At 35.9% G+C, this 16607-nt stretch overlaps 1 protein-coding gene across 6 annotated transcripts in view; it reads left to right on the top strand.

Moving 5' to 3' along the window:
* The window catches only part of ESRRG (estrogen related receptor gamma), a 584537-nt gene that overhangs the window by 162930 nt on the left and 405000 nt on the right, over window positions 1–16607 (top strand). For all 6 annotated transcript variants that reach the window (XM_044674415.1, XM_044674416.1, XM_044674412.1 and 3 more), the window contains one exon: window positions 13802–13861. The gene's annotated coding sequence lies outside the window, so the exon portion shown is untranslated. The remainder of the gene's footprint in view (window positions 1–13801; window positions 13862–16607) is intronic.

Raw genomic sequence — 16607 nt, 5'->3', positions numbered from 1 at the left:
TAAACTTTTGCCATTTGTATTTAGCTATTTGAAGCCTATGATTTTACTACTGCCTCCTTTTTTGGATTTTTCTCCTGTGAATTCCTGCATATCTCAGCTGGTATTCTTCATCCTTTGTGTTTACAATATTCTATGGTATCTAGTTTAGGGAATATACATGAACAGGCTTCTCCTCCCCCATTCTTTTCAGTTCAAAGCACTTTTAATTAAATTTGGAAGACATCCTGCAGACAGATTCTTATTGGTCTTTCTTAGGTATATACTTCATCTCTGGCCAGGAATCTGTCAACCCTACATTGTAAGCTGTGATCCAAAAATCCAAATCCCATTATCATACACTACCTCCTTAGCTAACTGCTCATGTCCCAAATTTATTCACCCAACAGGAGTTCTCTATATCAGTGAAATCACAGGTGGGAGAATTTGTGAGTACATGTGTAAATATATATATACATGTGCATACATAAAACGAATACCCAATTATTAACATCCTTTTCCAACATTATACCATGATTTTTAAAAAATCATATATACACTGTAGTTTCTCTGCCACATGCAAAAAGAAGTCATAACATACTAGAATTTATCTTTTTCCTTTTTTCTTTTTTAGTTTAGTGAATTGAACTAAAGTTGGACCATATGTTAAAATGTTAGACCTGATGTCAGAAAGACCTAAATTCAAATCCAACCTTAGACATTTATTGGCTGTATGAACCTGGGAAAGTCACTTAACCTCTGTTTGCCTCAATTTCCTCATCCATAAAATGGGGATGATAATAACACCTACCTTGCAGGGTGGTTGTGAAGATCAAATGATACAATAATTGTAAATCACTTAGCACAGTACCTGGCACTTAGTAGGCACCTAGGAAACACTATATGAATACTTATTATTATTATTATTATTATTATCTAGCACTGTACTAGGCTATGGAGTACCATCTAGTACCAAATGGTCTTTTCTAAAGGGAACTTTCATTTTAATTGGGGATGGGGAATGGCCTACAAAAAAAACTTTTCAATTAAAAAAATTAAGTGGTGAAAAAACAATAAATAATCTGGGTAGGTATAAGATATGACAGCATTAATGTTGATATAGTAAAGTGATTGTGTTTTGTGGGGAACTAAAAAAAGGAGTATATATAAGAAGACTTTGTGGTGCTGGGGATAAAATAAAGGAGGAAGAGATCAGAAGAGGATCCCCCTAGGCTTATGGAGAAGTGAGGCTTGAAGTAGACTTTGAGGGAGGTATAGGAAGGTGACAAAAAGGAGGACATGGGGCGTTCTAGCAAGGAGGACTAACATGAGCAGAAGTGAACAGAGGGGAAATGTGAGAGATGGCTCAAGAATAAAGCGGTATTGTCTAGAATAGAAAAGTGACATAAGCATAGTTCCTGATGATAAGATGCTTAAAATCTTGTAGTGCTATTTTTTTCAGGGCCCCTAGACAAGGAGAGACACAACTGCCCTTGATCACCAATTCCAATGTGTATGGCTCTCTTGATCAAGATATAGTTCCTTACCACTAATCCAGCCTTTTCATGGGGGCCATTTCTTCTTCTTTTTCTTTTACTACTCTAGGATACTTCAGAATGAATTTTACAAAAATAATATTCAGCCTTGTTTCATTCCTTTAGCCTTCCTTATAAGTTCTCCCTTCTAAATCTCTCATTGCCTTTAGAGTATCTCCTTTAAAATTCCTCAAATTAGGAATACATAAATCTTGCTTAAATATACAGAATCTTTGCGATTAGTGATTTGTCATTGATCTGTACAGGTATATGGCTTTTTTCTATCTTTTTTTTAAGCCAGTCATGTCTGTAATATTTTTGGCTAGAGATTTCTACCAGCTGCCCTATTTATTGTCGTGCTCACCTCAGCTACAGAACAGCACAGGCGTACTTCCTTGAACTGGGTTTGTGTTGCCATTAAGGCAGCTGGGTTTTGTTCCCTCTCCTATAGAAGCTCAACACATTGGTCCTTTTCATGTTTCCTTTGTGTGTTTGGCTGAAATTCCCCAGATCCTTGAATCGCTCTCAGCAAAGTCTCCTGTCTGTCAGTTTACTAGACCCCTCTTAGGCCAAGTAAGCATTCATAACTCTGTTCTCATTCATCCTCCGCCCTCTGTGGCGAGGTGTTTTTTCTCTGGCCCTTCATTATATTCGATTAGAGAATAGTCTCCCCCCTATCCCTCCCCAGAAGAACCTTTGCTCATAGGATAGTCTCTGCTAATTTTGCTAGTAAGGTAGAAAAATGGAGACTTAATTTTGGATGTTGTATATAGGTTGTGTACCTAGCACTAAAGAACTATCTACAAAGTTTCAGGCACGATATTAGATTTTACTCTGTCATCAGAGGGGAGAACTGTTGGATTATGGCTGGGATTGTGTTTGAAATTAAAAGAAGAAGGTTGCCATGGCTGAGCATATAGTCTTTTAGTAACCATAACCACTTATTTGAGAATTTCTCTCTAGACACTAATCCCACAACAAGTTGCATCCCATTGAGACAGAGTGGCCATGAAATATAGTAATTGGTGCTGTGTTTAGCTATTCTTCTTGGAGAAAAAGCTGGGTTAGTGACAGCATGCAGCATTCAAAATTCCTCCATGTACTCCCGTTACTTATTTGCCAGGATGAAAGCTCCCTTCACTTACAAAGCCCTCTTGGCTTTTTTGTCAGCTACCCTGCTACCTTCAGATCCCCCCAGGGGAAACATTATATGCTACTTCCAACATCTTGAGCTACTGTCCCCAGCATTAAGCGAAACATTATCCATTTTTTTCCCCTGATCTCTAAACTATTACTGGTTTGCAAAGTCACTCTGCAGCCAGAAAAAGAAACCAGATCTTTTTACTAGACTTATAACCACAATCCTAAAAACAGTAAAAATCAAATTCTTTCTCCCCTGCGGGGGAAAACAATCAACCCTTTCCTCACTGTCAAGAATTAAATACATGGAGTATAACCCAGTGGAATTGCTTGTTGACTCTGGGAGTGGGGAGGGAAAAGAGGAGGGAAAGAACATGAATCATGTAACTATGGAAAATACTTTAAAATAAATAAATAAATTTTGAAAATTAAATGCGTGGCAACATAAAGATATTTTTATGTAAAATGTGTATCATGACATATGTGAAATTATTTTTAATTAGATATTTACATATTCTACTTTTGAGAGCTTCTATTTACATTATTATCACCTGTTTGTGTTAGTTACCCTCTTTGCCTCCAATAGATTTGGGTCAGCTGTAGCATCCCTTTGCCCAGCCAAGAGTAGTGCATATGTTCCCTTTGATTCCAAGCATTCCATTATTAAGGTAATCACAAATCTGTCTTTCACACCTAAACCATATTTTGTTTATTTATTTAGAATTTTTCTACTAAAAGAGTGCTAGACCCGGGGTTTGAGAGGAATATGAGGAACAGGTAGCAGCAAAGATTGCCCTATAGTGAGAGTTGTCTTTGGTTTGCTATTTAAGAGTTGGTTGTATGTATAACCCAGTGGAATTGCATGTCAGTTCCAGGAGGGGTGAGGGAAGAGGGGAAGGAGACAATATGAGGCATGTAACCATGGGTGAAAATGAAAAATAAAACTGTGCAAAAGTTGGTTGACAGAGGCGGCTAAGTGACTCAGTGAATAGAAAGTGGAGTAAGGAGGACCTGGGTTCAAATGTGGTTTCAGATACTTCTAGCTTTGTAACCCTGGGCAAATCACTTAACCCCAATTGCCTAGCCCTTACTGCTGTTTTGCCTTAGAAGTGATACTTAGTATTGATTCTAATAGAAAAACAAAAGGTAAAAAAAAAAAAGAGTTGGTCATCTTGGATGCTGGTGTCATCAAGGCACCCTAAGCATAGAGCAGGGGACCTATTTTAAAAGAAACAGCAACAGAAAGAGGTTGTTTGAGAAACTGGAGTTCATGTGAACTTTTTTTTTTTGTTTGAGTGTAGCCTCGATAACTGTGGCTTGATGGTCTTTGGGACTCCCATTTCTCTGTACTTGTCTTAACATACTTCACATGTTATACAGGATAATAGCAATGAAAGGCTTTATTTTAGCTATCATTCCTGTCATACACCCGTAGAAAATCTTTCAGTGTATGGAATACACCCCTGTGCCCATACTGCCTGACAAGATGGTACCTCAGTGACCTGTTGCACTGACCTGAAAATCTTGTTTGCTCATAATCTTCTCAATAAAAGTATAAAAGAGATGAAACCCAGGAAACTTTCCAGTATGAGAGGAAGGGTAGACAATGGTAAATATGCACCAATCAGATACCCCAAAAAGATAGTCTTATAGGCTTTTGAACAGGACAGGGGAAAAACGCTTGAATTCTGTACCCATAGAGCATAATTTAGTTTCGAGTCCCCTCACGTCAGCTGGTGTTGCACTGCAGTGTGCCAAAGTCACATTTGTTCTGTCCTACCACAAACCCAGACTGGGACTGCAAATTGTATCAACAAGAAAGGCATGACATTAGCTGTGCGTATATTTGCAACACTCTTTGAATTGCCATGGCAACAATAGTTTTAATTATGGAGAGCCAAAATGATAACTTGTATATCAGATGTGGCTCGGTTTTCCCTGTGGACAAAACTCTGATTAGACATTTGAGAGAAGCTTTGTATGCGGATTTTCCTTCCAGGCTGGATTTTATTATCTGCTTTCCCAGACAGCTGTTTTGCTCATGGTAGGAACCAAAGAAACTAAAGTATTGACTGAAGGGGCTGCTGGACAGTGGCCTTCAATTCAGTGAACTGGACCATTTGTGTCCAAGGCAGCCTGGTGCAGTTGTCACTTGGGCATGTAAGAGCAGAGAGCTCTTGCTCCTAGGGGCTACTTTTGGCTTCCCCTTTCAATCAGTAGAAATCTGAATAGTAGAATAAAAACTCGCATGAAGTATCATCTAATAATCATCCTTAACCATGTTCAAGATTATGCTGGAGGAACGAATAAGTCCCTCTACTGCTTTAGCAGCCATGGAAATTCATAGAGCATATCAACAGTCAAATCAAGGTTGGATAGCAAATAATAATGTTTACAAAACAAATAAAATGCTGGTAGAGAGAGCTTCTTTCCCAATGAGGTTTTACTCTCTTTCTTTGTTTTTCGGTAGGATTCTCTCCCTGAACACCCCTCTAGGTTTAGGAGATGCTATGCCATATTGAAATCTTTCTGGGCTTCTTTATTCTGAAAGATGTGGCAAAGCTAAATAATTTTCCCTGTAGGTAAACATAAATCATTGTCTACCTTTCCTGCTCCTTGAGTAGACCTTTTGATATATTCATTAATTATGGCCGCTGTGTGGTGACATAGTGATGGCAGTTGGGCAGAATCACCGCTATGAGCTTCCCATCAGCAATGCCCCCTTTTCTGAAATTGGAGTCGAATGCTACAACTCAGGAATAAAGAAGCCCTCCTCTTTTGTGCTTTGCCCTGTATAACTGCAGGGAATGAGGGAAATACTGCAGAAAAGGCAATGGTCTTATTGCTGGGTACAAGAGAAGAGAGAGGTTAAATGAAGTCGTGGTGGGGTGATGGAGACCCTAAAACACTTTGCCATTACTCTAACCTCTGGCAGATGTCTCCAACCACTAGTAAAACCTAGAATGAGACCTTGGAAATCAGCCCATTGGGTTTGCTGACTTCAGGAATAGTTCAGTTCATCAAAACCTTCCCTTTTGAGGGCAGGTCCATGTTCATCTTTAGAAACAGGGATCACATTTTAAAATATCTTTGCCATATTGAAAATAATAGTACCGTCTTGTTTAGCTTTTTCACCTTGATAAGCCCCACTTAATAAATGATACAATTTCAGTTGTTGTTTGTCTTGATTCCACATTCAGGAAACCTGGCAAATATGATTTTGATTTTGTTGTTTAGGGCAGTTAATTAAACCTTTGTATGAAAGCAGAGGGGTTTGGATTCTTGTTTGTTAGTTTAATAAGATTTTATGTTCAGAATGGTACTGCAAATCTGTCAGACTTAGCTTTGCTGCATATGTGTAGCTCTGTGCTTTGAGACCCTTGAAATGTCTGTTTTTAGGACATCAGCAGGGGGCTAATGAAAAGGCTTTGTTGATTTTAACGAATTGCAAGCCACTGTAGCCAAAATAAATATAATCTGCTTTTTGGATTAGTTGTCACAGATGATTTTACCTACTAACCGTGATTAAAGAACCCTAGTGGACCAGAAGCATAGCTGCTCTCTGGTGACTCTTGCTAAAATAGCAATAAACAGAAGTAAATAAAGACTTAGGGCATTAGTTATCTTTAATAAACAATGACACCCTGTTTGCAAGCAGGGAAAGGTTAGAGGGAGAACAGGAGGAATTGAAGACCTACGCAGTACACAGCAGTGTGACAAAAAGCAGCGACTATGTTAAAGAATGAAACATACTGTCTGGTGCTGCTAATATCATGTTGCCATGCTTCATTAAGCAAATGTTCAAGACCCAGCATCTTCCCTTCATTTCCTGTTCTTCTATCCAAAGCTACTTCAGCCAATTGGACTCATTCTTGTTCTGCACTCATCTTATAGTGGACCCTGGGAACAAAATTGAAATCTTGCGACTAGAGGATTATAGTATGAAAACTGAGGAAGTATAAATTATTTGTGTAATTATTAACCTTTTAGCTGAAGTAATTCCATCCAGATAATGAAGAGACGGCTAGTACCCTACCTTTCACAAAGTCTTTATACGCTAATGAAAAGAATTACTTGCCCCCTGCTGACATGCTTCATCCCCAAATTTCTCCAAGAAAGCCATAGAGGAGCCTACTGTTCATTGCTACTTAAATTTGATCCAGGAAAAGGAAGATTGGTTGATGAGACTCTCCAAGCTGACTTTTGTAACCGCTGGCTGTTAGATAGCAGACAGAAAATATCAAACTTGAAAAGATCTCATCATTTCTTGATATTTCAGATCATACGGGTAATGTGAATAGGCTATATGCTTTTCCTAGGATCTCAAAGCATGTCATAAGGAGCACTTTTTCCTTCTGCTTTCTAAGTTAGAGATTATTGTTTTCATTTACAGATATAGAAACATATCTGCCCAAGGTTGAATCATGTTAAGACCTAAGAATAGAATGGGCACCTAGATGTCATAAAGAATAGAGACAAGATGACTGAACTTTCTGAGTTCATATCTGGTATCACATATTTATTAGTGAACCTGGATGAGTCACTTAATCCTGTTTGCCTCAGTTCTTCATCAGTAAAATGAACTGGAGAAGAAAATGGCAAAACTATTCCAGTATCTTTACCAAGAAGACCCCAAAAGGAGTCAGACATGACTGAAAATGACTGAACAACAACAAAAATAGAGTGGAAAAGTTTAAATACTGTGCCTTAACCTCCAGACTATTACTTCCTGACAGATATAATGTGTTGTTTACATTTTCTCATTCCTAATTTATAAGATTATAAATTTATGTGTGTGTATATATATATTCATATATATGTATGAGTTAACATAATAACTGGTCTTTCCTGATTTTCGTAAAGCTTTTTTGACATAATATATTTTATAGATTTCAAATGCAGATTAAACCATTATTTTTTGTTTATTTGGATGAACAAAACCAGTTTAGGTATTTTGTATTATTAACAAAGGAAGAAATTCAATATGCATTCATACAGAGTAATATAGTTCTTAAAAAAGCCAATTTTGTTAATCCATTTAAGAAAATTTCTAGAGTGGCAAACTATTACTGCTCTTTCTTCTATCTACTTCATCCACACCACACAGAAAAAAAAGTATAGAAGTATAGATTAGCCCCTCTTAAGTCACTGGGAAAATACCTCAGTAGTCTCTGGAACAGTGCCATGCTTTAGCCAGGCTATTTAAAATTAATGTATTAGACCATACCTTAAGACCTCAGTCTTTATGTAGTGAGGCTTAGTCAAGGAACACTCATTTTGTTTGAGCTTGAATTTTAGACTTGCCACATAATAATCATGTGATTTTGAGTCTCCTAGAGCATCAGTTTTTGGTCTTTAAAATGAAGATAATAGTTCCACTTTGTCCCTCAGAGGATTGTTGGGAGGAAAATATTTTGTAAATTATAAAATACCATTGAAGTGTGAGTATTTTTATGTGACCAAAGCTCAGGACCCATTTACTTTTCCTTAGTTCAAGACTTTCTCAATTTAAATTTTACTGAATATTCTATATAAAATTTTACTATCAAGTGAACTTAAATCTAATTTTAACATGTCAGTGCTGTGTTTTTTGTAATGAGATGTGAAAAAGTAAGTAGGCATGATCAAATGTTATAAAATTATGCTTATTATTAGTGTAATACTTCATAAGAGCCAGAGATACAAGCACACAACTCTCTCTCTCTCTCTCTCTCCCTCTCTCTCTCTCTCTCTCTCTCTCTCTCTCTCTCTCTCTCTCTCTCTCTCTCTCTCTCCCCTTGCCTTTCCAGATAATTTTGCCCTAATCTGATGGCGATTATACATGGGTTATAGTCTGACAAAGTTTGATAAAAAAAAATTACTCCACATTTTATATCTTTCTAAAGTTAATAATTTTAAATGATAAATTCTGACTCTGTTTTCAAAAAAAGGGTCATTATATCTGAATTTTAAAAATCTGAGTAACACAAATGTGACATCCTTAAGTTTTTTTCTTTAAATTGTCATCTCCAAAACTCTTTTAACTAGGAAAAACTCTACTATACAAATGATGCACAGCTTCAGTAGATCTTTCTGGAGAAAAAAAGGTTTGCTTCCATATATTTCTGAAGTTGTCATTCATAGCACTTCTCCCCTTACAGAGGGTTAAGTTGGCATCTACTCATGGTAGCATTACATGATGCCAAAGACTGAATCTTGGGCTTATTAAAACAAAGCTTAATGCAATTGTTCTGTTCATTTCCCATGGAAGTCTTCTGCAGGTGTCTAGTGTTTTAAAATCAAATGAAAGTATTATCTTATTATGCAGCTATATGTTGACAGGTGGGTGGAACTAAGCAAATACTTCATTCTGCTTAAAATTCAAATTAATGTGTAGGTTAGTGCTGTGGCAGTAGAGAAGCATGATGAGATTCTTCTGCACAAGGCTAATTCAGAAGTCCAGTGTATTGCCAAAGAAAGGGTTCAACAACAGCAGCAAGAAGTGATAAATTAGTATTTTTTAAAAGATTTTTTTAATTTGAATTTTTTTAAAATTCACTATGTCAGTGTTAAGAGACATTTTTACTAGATTCCTACTGTGATGGTATAAAGGAAATTCTAAATTCTTAAAAGCTGTGCAAACAGAAGGCAAGCTCTGACAATTTCTATGGAGGAACTTGAAAGGTCTGGATAGTGTAGGAGTGACTAGCTTGTCAAAATTCAGAGAATCTCATCACCAGATGGCTAGCTACTTGGTAGTATTTATTTCTGACCACAGAAAGTCATGAAACAATCTATTAAGATGTTGTTGGCTTCTGTTTTGCATTGTGTGGAGGAGAACCCACACTGATGAAATCACAACTTTTTTCAAAGTATTGAATCATAACAAAAACAACACCCTTATTTACTAGAAAACATTGTTAATCTAGCAACAAATTTACATTAGTAGGTGTTCCATTGAACAGTTTATCAGTATATTCCATCACCTGTTTAAACCCTTTGCAATAAGTCACCTTTCAGCAGAAATCCCAAAGTGCTGTACCCAAATAGTCTATTTTGCTAAGGCACAAAAATGCATCATTCTCTGATAGATTCTATGTGCAAAAAGATTAGTTGTAATTCATCAAAATCTTGATTTTGGGGGAAAATGTAGCTGAAACAGTGTGAATTAAACACTGAGACTTGATATTTCTCATCTTCCAAAATTCTGACAACAAGCTTTATATTTTTCAGGGATGTTATATATCTAGTTTATAGATTCACAGAATTTTAAAGGTAGATAGAACTATAGTGGCAATCTAGCCTAACCCATATCTAAAAAGGAATTCTCACTAAAATATACCCCAAAATGGTTATCCAGCCTTTGCTTAAAGATCTCCAATACTGGGTAGCTCACTACCTACCACAGCAGTCCATTTCAACTTATGGACAGTTTTAATTATTAGGAAAGTTTTCCTCCCTGGCATGCTGCTTAAGAGATGCCTCTTACAACCTCTACTAGTAGCAATGCCAATATCTTGGACTGTGTGCTCTAGATTCTGGGGGATGAACATTCACATTGACCTAAGGGACAAGAGCCTTAGCTAAAATGACATAATAACTCTTGGTCCCTATATGTCCTGTGACTGGGGGTTGTGTCAAGAGGGTTGGCTACTGAGCATCAAAGAGAACAGACTACTGTGGAGAAGAAACCTCCACCATTAGTAGGTTACAAGCCCTTTAGAAAGATTCTACTCATTCCCCATTCAATAAAGGACTCAGGACAGATCTAATGCCAGGTTCCCTTTGGACTAACATTAAGGTTGAGGGTTGGGGGGACTAGATTTGGTTCTGCTCTCTATTGGTAAAAAACAAACAAACAAACAGCAACAACAACCAAAAAAGACCAAGCCTAATCTTTCTTTCACTTGATAATCCTTCACATACTTGAACACAGCTATGAGGTCCTTCCTGAGTCTTCTCTTCATCAAAGCTAACCATCTTCATTGTCCTTTAGATAGTTTATATTTTATCAGTTATCTTCCTGAACTGGGGCACTCAAACTATCCTCTTTTAATCTCAAGTACTAATGTGAATAGATAAGTTTTTAATGAAATCAAATACGGATAATTTCAAAACTTAGAATAAGACACACTTAGAATTAAAAGAGACCTTAGAGATTGTCCAATCTACTACCTTGATTTCACAAAGGGAAAAAATAAGACCCAAAGAACTAGAGTGACAGATCGAGGACTGAAAACCAAGTATCCTTCCTCCTTGTTTCCGACCCTTCACTTCACCCTTGATACTCACATGGTAACTCCTAGTATTTGAAACATTTAGAGCTGTACATTCAAATAAGATTTAACTTTCTGGGAAATGAACTTTTATAAAAAAATTGATCTCATTGTACATTTATCAACCTTTCACAATTTCTAGTTGGATTGAAACAAATTAATGGGGAACTGAGCAGGGTTTAAAGAAGACGATATGCAGTGCTGAGTAGAGAAATTTGCTGATGTAAATAAGGAAGGTTTACCAGTGATAAGAAGTGTATTCTCATGCATGAGTAACAAAATTGTCAGTTATCTTTTAACCTAAAGGATTATATTTTGAATAATGAAATGCCTAAAGATCATGCAGACATTTAGCACATATATTATCTTAATATGAAAAGGTCTTTGGGGCATATTAATTATCAGAATCACCTTTGTATACATTAGTAGTAGTTACACTCTTCAGTATATCCTCTGAAATGAAGGATATGAAATTACAAATCTAAGAACCTTGAGAATATTTCAAATAAATTTTGGAAGTATGTTTCCTAAAACATCAAGTTTCTCAGGAGTAAACAAAATTAGCTCTCCCAGAAATTGATGTTTAGACCAGAATTCTGAATGCCTTTGTAGATTTTAAACTTGGCAAGATGCATTCTCCCATAATTTAAAAGTAAAGACTTTAAAGAGTTCATAAATAGAGACATAAAAGGCATTTTGACATTTAACACAAAATCAGAATTTTGATGAACTGAGTGTAAATGAATCACAGACATATGGATTATATTTTCCTTAAAGTCTTCACAAGTTTAAAAATTGAAGGTTTGGAAATATGGCAAAATATTTTTGGGAGGAGTTTGAAAAGAGGGTACATTTATTTCTTTAAGTTGAATATCAAATTCATATCACTATATTTGTACATAGTGTTGAATTATTTAACTTTTTATCCAGATATGAGATCTTCTATCAAAGGAAATAGCCTGATTCTTCTCCATGTGAGATAGAAGTAAGCATTCTATGTAGTTGATACCAATTCATTTGAAGAAGGCAGAAAAATCTTGTGGCATCTTGGTAAGGGTCCATACTGAATACCTCTCTAAAGAGTCAGGACCTGAGACAAGGGAGAAATTCATTCATTGTGTAGGAAAAAAGGAACTCTGCCCAGAGCTAGTGAGCAAAAAATGAAATAACAGAACTCAACTAATGTTAAAGTTTCTGCTCCTTGTGGCTTGTGTGTATAGTACAATGTGCATAAGAGACTCCTCGTTACATGGCCACATATTGTCATTCCTAATGTTCTTTCTGGGCAAATGGCCATGTAAATGTTTATATTGACTTTATTTAGAATAATCAAACTAATAACTGATGATAATGAATTCTTGTCTTTCATGTGAGAGTTATAAAGTGAACACAGAAGCTTGAAAAAGTATACAGGCTTAAGTTATACACACACACACACAAAACACACACATACACAGAATGTTGTGAACAGAGACACAAAACAAATGGTTATCCAAACAAATGAAACCCAGGCAGCATGCAGTGGTCAGGGAGAGTAGAGTGTACCCAGAAGACAGCACAGGGGAATGCTTGAAAGGATAATTTTCCGGAAAGTCCACGTTTGAAGTGATGTCATCCTTTTCATTCTCTCAACTCAATTGCTTCTCTGAAGCTCATTCTATCCATTCTGATGTGGAGCAAAAATGTTACATCAAAGGTTAATGCTTGAATCTAGGCTGAAAGAGACAGGCAAAGAGAGAAAAAGATAGTGGGGCACATATGTACAGAGAGACTGAAAGAGGGAGAGCACAGGGAAAGAGAGAATCACAAGTGCTAAAAGTTCTTAAAAGTAAAAGATAAAGGAAAAAAACAGTCTTCTTCCCCTGACAGATAGTTCAAAAGGTAGCCCAGAGTTTGGATCTGAACTGTCACATTGCATACCAATGAGGATACTGTCGCTCTATGTTCCTTTTGAAAGCTTTTGATGTTGCCTTATGTGGGAAAGGGCATGTGGTATGATCAGCATGTCTAGTCCATAAGACATAGTCAAACTCCTGATCTATAGAAAATAGCCCTTGCTGATTTCTTCTCTTATTGTTATCTTCATATGGTTAACAATGATGTTTTCCCCAAACCGCCTTCTGAGACTATCTTGAGTTCATCTGCCCTCACTCCAGAGATAATATCATATGGGAACAGAAGTTCAGATTTCATTTTAAAAAGGAGTATAAGTTTGGATTTTTAAAAAAAACCCAACCCCAAACATTTTATTGGCTCTTATTTTTATTTGGAGATAAGGTTGTCTCAAATCTTTGTATTAATTGATTATAAATGGGTGAAGAGGGGGGGAGGCAGGAAGAATAACGCATTCATTCTCCTGAGCAAAGGCAAAATGGAAATATATATGACTACAATGTTCCAGCATATTTTAGTTTCTGCAGCCATGTTGAGGATAAAGTAAAGGCAGGATGGCCATAATGGAAGTAAGACTTATTAAGAGCACTTTTGAGCAAGGACAGTATGACCATTTGTTGAGTGTATTGATATTATTGAGGGGTCCCTCTTTCAGATTATGGTTGGATAGGATGGCCTCTCAGATTCAGAAAGTCAGTGAGTCTGTGTGATTCTGTATTGCCATGATTACTATACTTACACATTTTTTAGTGAGTGCAGGTTCACAGGTCCTTACTACGTACAGAAGAATGCAGAATACTTGTTAATCCTATGGCTTTGAAAGACGGTTTCAATCTCAAAAGCCAGCATGGGAGAATTAGAGCAAATATAGAATAATGCTGAGTGAAACAATATGTTTACTAGTGGGAATTTGAGGGAAGTACAAATATGGTATTTATTATGTGCAATCAGGCACACCAATGGTGGTTAGGACTATTTCTTATACTTTCTCTTTGCTTGTAGTTTTCTAGGGAGCCCTGTAATATTCAGAAGAGGATAGAGGAGACTCCCAGAGCTGAAAGGGTGAGTTCCTGTCACTTGTCTGATGACTAGATTTTTATTTCTTCTGTCCGTAAAGTCTTTGTTGCTACCAACCAAATGACAAGTTACATTTGTGCATTTTAGACGAGCTGTTGGCTAGATTTCCATCACTAGTACCTGCTTGGAACACCAAAAATGACAAATATAGGGAATTATACAGAGAGAGAAACTTGTAAGAGGATTTGGAACATATTGCCTTATTAGTGAATACACAAAAAGTTAAAGTACAAGAGTATGCTCTAAACTGCATGTGTTATCTTAGAGACAAAACAATTTTGTTTTGAAAATTTTAAAACAACCTAAAATTATTGGAGTTTATGTGGTCATGTTTATATTTATATTTATTCCTATTGAGAAAAGTAAGAATGTATAGAAAAGTGTAGTGCTCTTCATAACATAGGAAATTATGTAGGAAAATTATAATGTAAAAAAGTGAATATACGAATAAAATTTTATTAAATTCATGTAATGAAACCCGTTTAATAATTAGTGCCAAATATACTGCTGCCATGCTGGGGCCAAGTGCATACAAAAATACATTTCTGATGTTTATGTGCCCCTAGATCCCACATGATTCTGAGACTACATTTGCTACTTTCTGGATTTATTGTGTTATTTCATATTATCAGTCATCCAGAAATATACTTCTGATCTCCTAACAGCATATCTCTATTTTAAACCATATAAAAGACACATGAATTCATAGACAAAAGGACTTTAATCGTGGCAGAATAGGAAGGTAAAGAATAAGAAATTGAATCAAATGACATACTCATAAAAAAATGGCAGCCACTCTCCATACCTCTAGGGAGTTATACTCATATCCCTTTTATTCATTCCCTTCGCTTGCCCTCCATAGTAGGACGCCATCAATTAAGACTGGTGACACTCATTGTGAAACTCAAGATTAAAAGTTACCTACCTTTTGAGTTTCTCTCTTTTGAGTTCCAAGGGGGCTGACAATGATGTCTTGAGGCCCAAGCCACAAAAAAGAATGCCATGGCTACGCCATATAGTGTGGCCTGTCTCTTCTGACTCTCATAGCCTTCCTCCTGGCTTTTGGCATCTATTAAGTCCTCTGGCTCTTTGACTACTTTCTTCTAAAACCTTATCTTTGTGTGCTTTTTCTATGGAATTGCTTTCTCTTTCCTAGTTGTTACTCATCTGCTCTACTTTATGTAGCAGCCGTAGTCTGTTAAGAAATGATTTCAAAATTGAAGGGCAGGCATTCTTTTAGCACTCTTTGGGCATAGTTCCAAATTGCCATCCAGAATGGTTGGATCAATTCACAATTCAAAATCTAGACAGAAGGCTTCTTGGGAGTCTCATTTTCCAAGACTTTCTACAATGAACAGTTGCTCTATGTCAGAACTATAGAGAAACTACAACTTGGCAAACTTTGGAGTTTGAAAATTTTGAGTTAGGGACATTGACAGTCTGTCTATATTGCACAAATAATAACAAAATTGATAATTTTCCTCAGGAAATATTACAAGTAGTTGTTTTTTAATCTTTTGTGTAGTGCCTCAGATTAAGGCTCATAGTTTTATTTTATTGACTTGTTTTATCTTTTAAATATGGAAAAATCCATAAAACTCCAAAGGGTGGGGGAAAAAGCAAGTAAAAATGGAGAATGAATATAATATTAATTTTTAGTTGGTTTCCCTATTCTTATTTGTATTACATGTACCCTTTTTTTTTGCCCAGGACCTATGAATGGGATCTCATTCAGTGTTTTTCAGAATATCATCATTCATATATATTGATATGTATCAGAGAGATATGTAATATTTTAGTGGATTAGCATGAATATAACAAAAGAACATCTATACAAGTTCTTTCCTTTACTTAATTGGTACAATTGGTACAATTATCAGCCCAAAAGCCTACAAAAAAAAGAAATTCTAAACTTTTTCATATCTTCATGTTAAATTAAAATTTATTACACTGTAAATTTAGATGGTCTCACCCTCTGACTCACAGTATGGAGAATAATTTTAAACTTTTATGTATTTTAAAGTCAATGTTTTTTAAAATAAAGATGATGAATTTAAACTAATATCTGACACAAATGGAAAGACTAAAGCAAATAATGTTCCCATGTTGTATTCTTTGGCATACTTAGCAGATGGATTCTATGAAAATTCAAGAATTCAAGAAATTTCATCTCTTGGTTTGCAATAAATGTAATCATAGTTTGGTAGATCATAATTCAGAAAGTGCCCAATAGTAGGCACACAGTAAACATTTGTTGGATTTAATTAATACTTGTCAATAGTCATTGAGGACCTTGGGTTTATTATGTGCTTGTTAAAAAAAAAGATATAAAGAATTTTAGTGATAGAAGTTATTAGCCCTGCTGTGCCGTCTAGGAACTTTTGAGATAGATATTAGGAAATCAGCAACTATATACAAAGAAACATCACTAAAGTGATAATATATATGTGTTGAGGTAAACACCTGTCTGGGTTTTGGACTATACCTTTATGTTCCTATATGTGCTATTTAATATAAACTCAGAAAATGGACTACTTTTTAAAGATATTTTACCATATCCAGCATAGTGAATTTTATAGTAGCCACTATAGCATAAGCTGGTATCTGATAACAGTAAAAATTCATGTTACATGTAATCATTGATGTACAGTTTTTCTCACTAAAATGTAGAAAGCAGTCCTGGTCTTCTGACATCGACACTATAGTGGAGTTGTGCATATGTGAATTGATG

The sequence above is a fragment of the Gracilinanus agilis genome, chromosome 4 (assembly GCF_016433145.1).
Source record: "Gracilinanus agilis isolate LMUSP501 chromosome 4, AgileGrace, whole genome shotgun sequence".
Classification (NCBI taxonomy): Eukaryota; Metazoa; Chordata; class Mammalia; order Didelphimorphia; family Didelphidae; genus Gracilinanus; species Gracilinanus agilis.
This window is presented reverse-complemented; position numbering and strand designations above follow the sequence as displayed.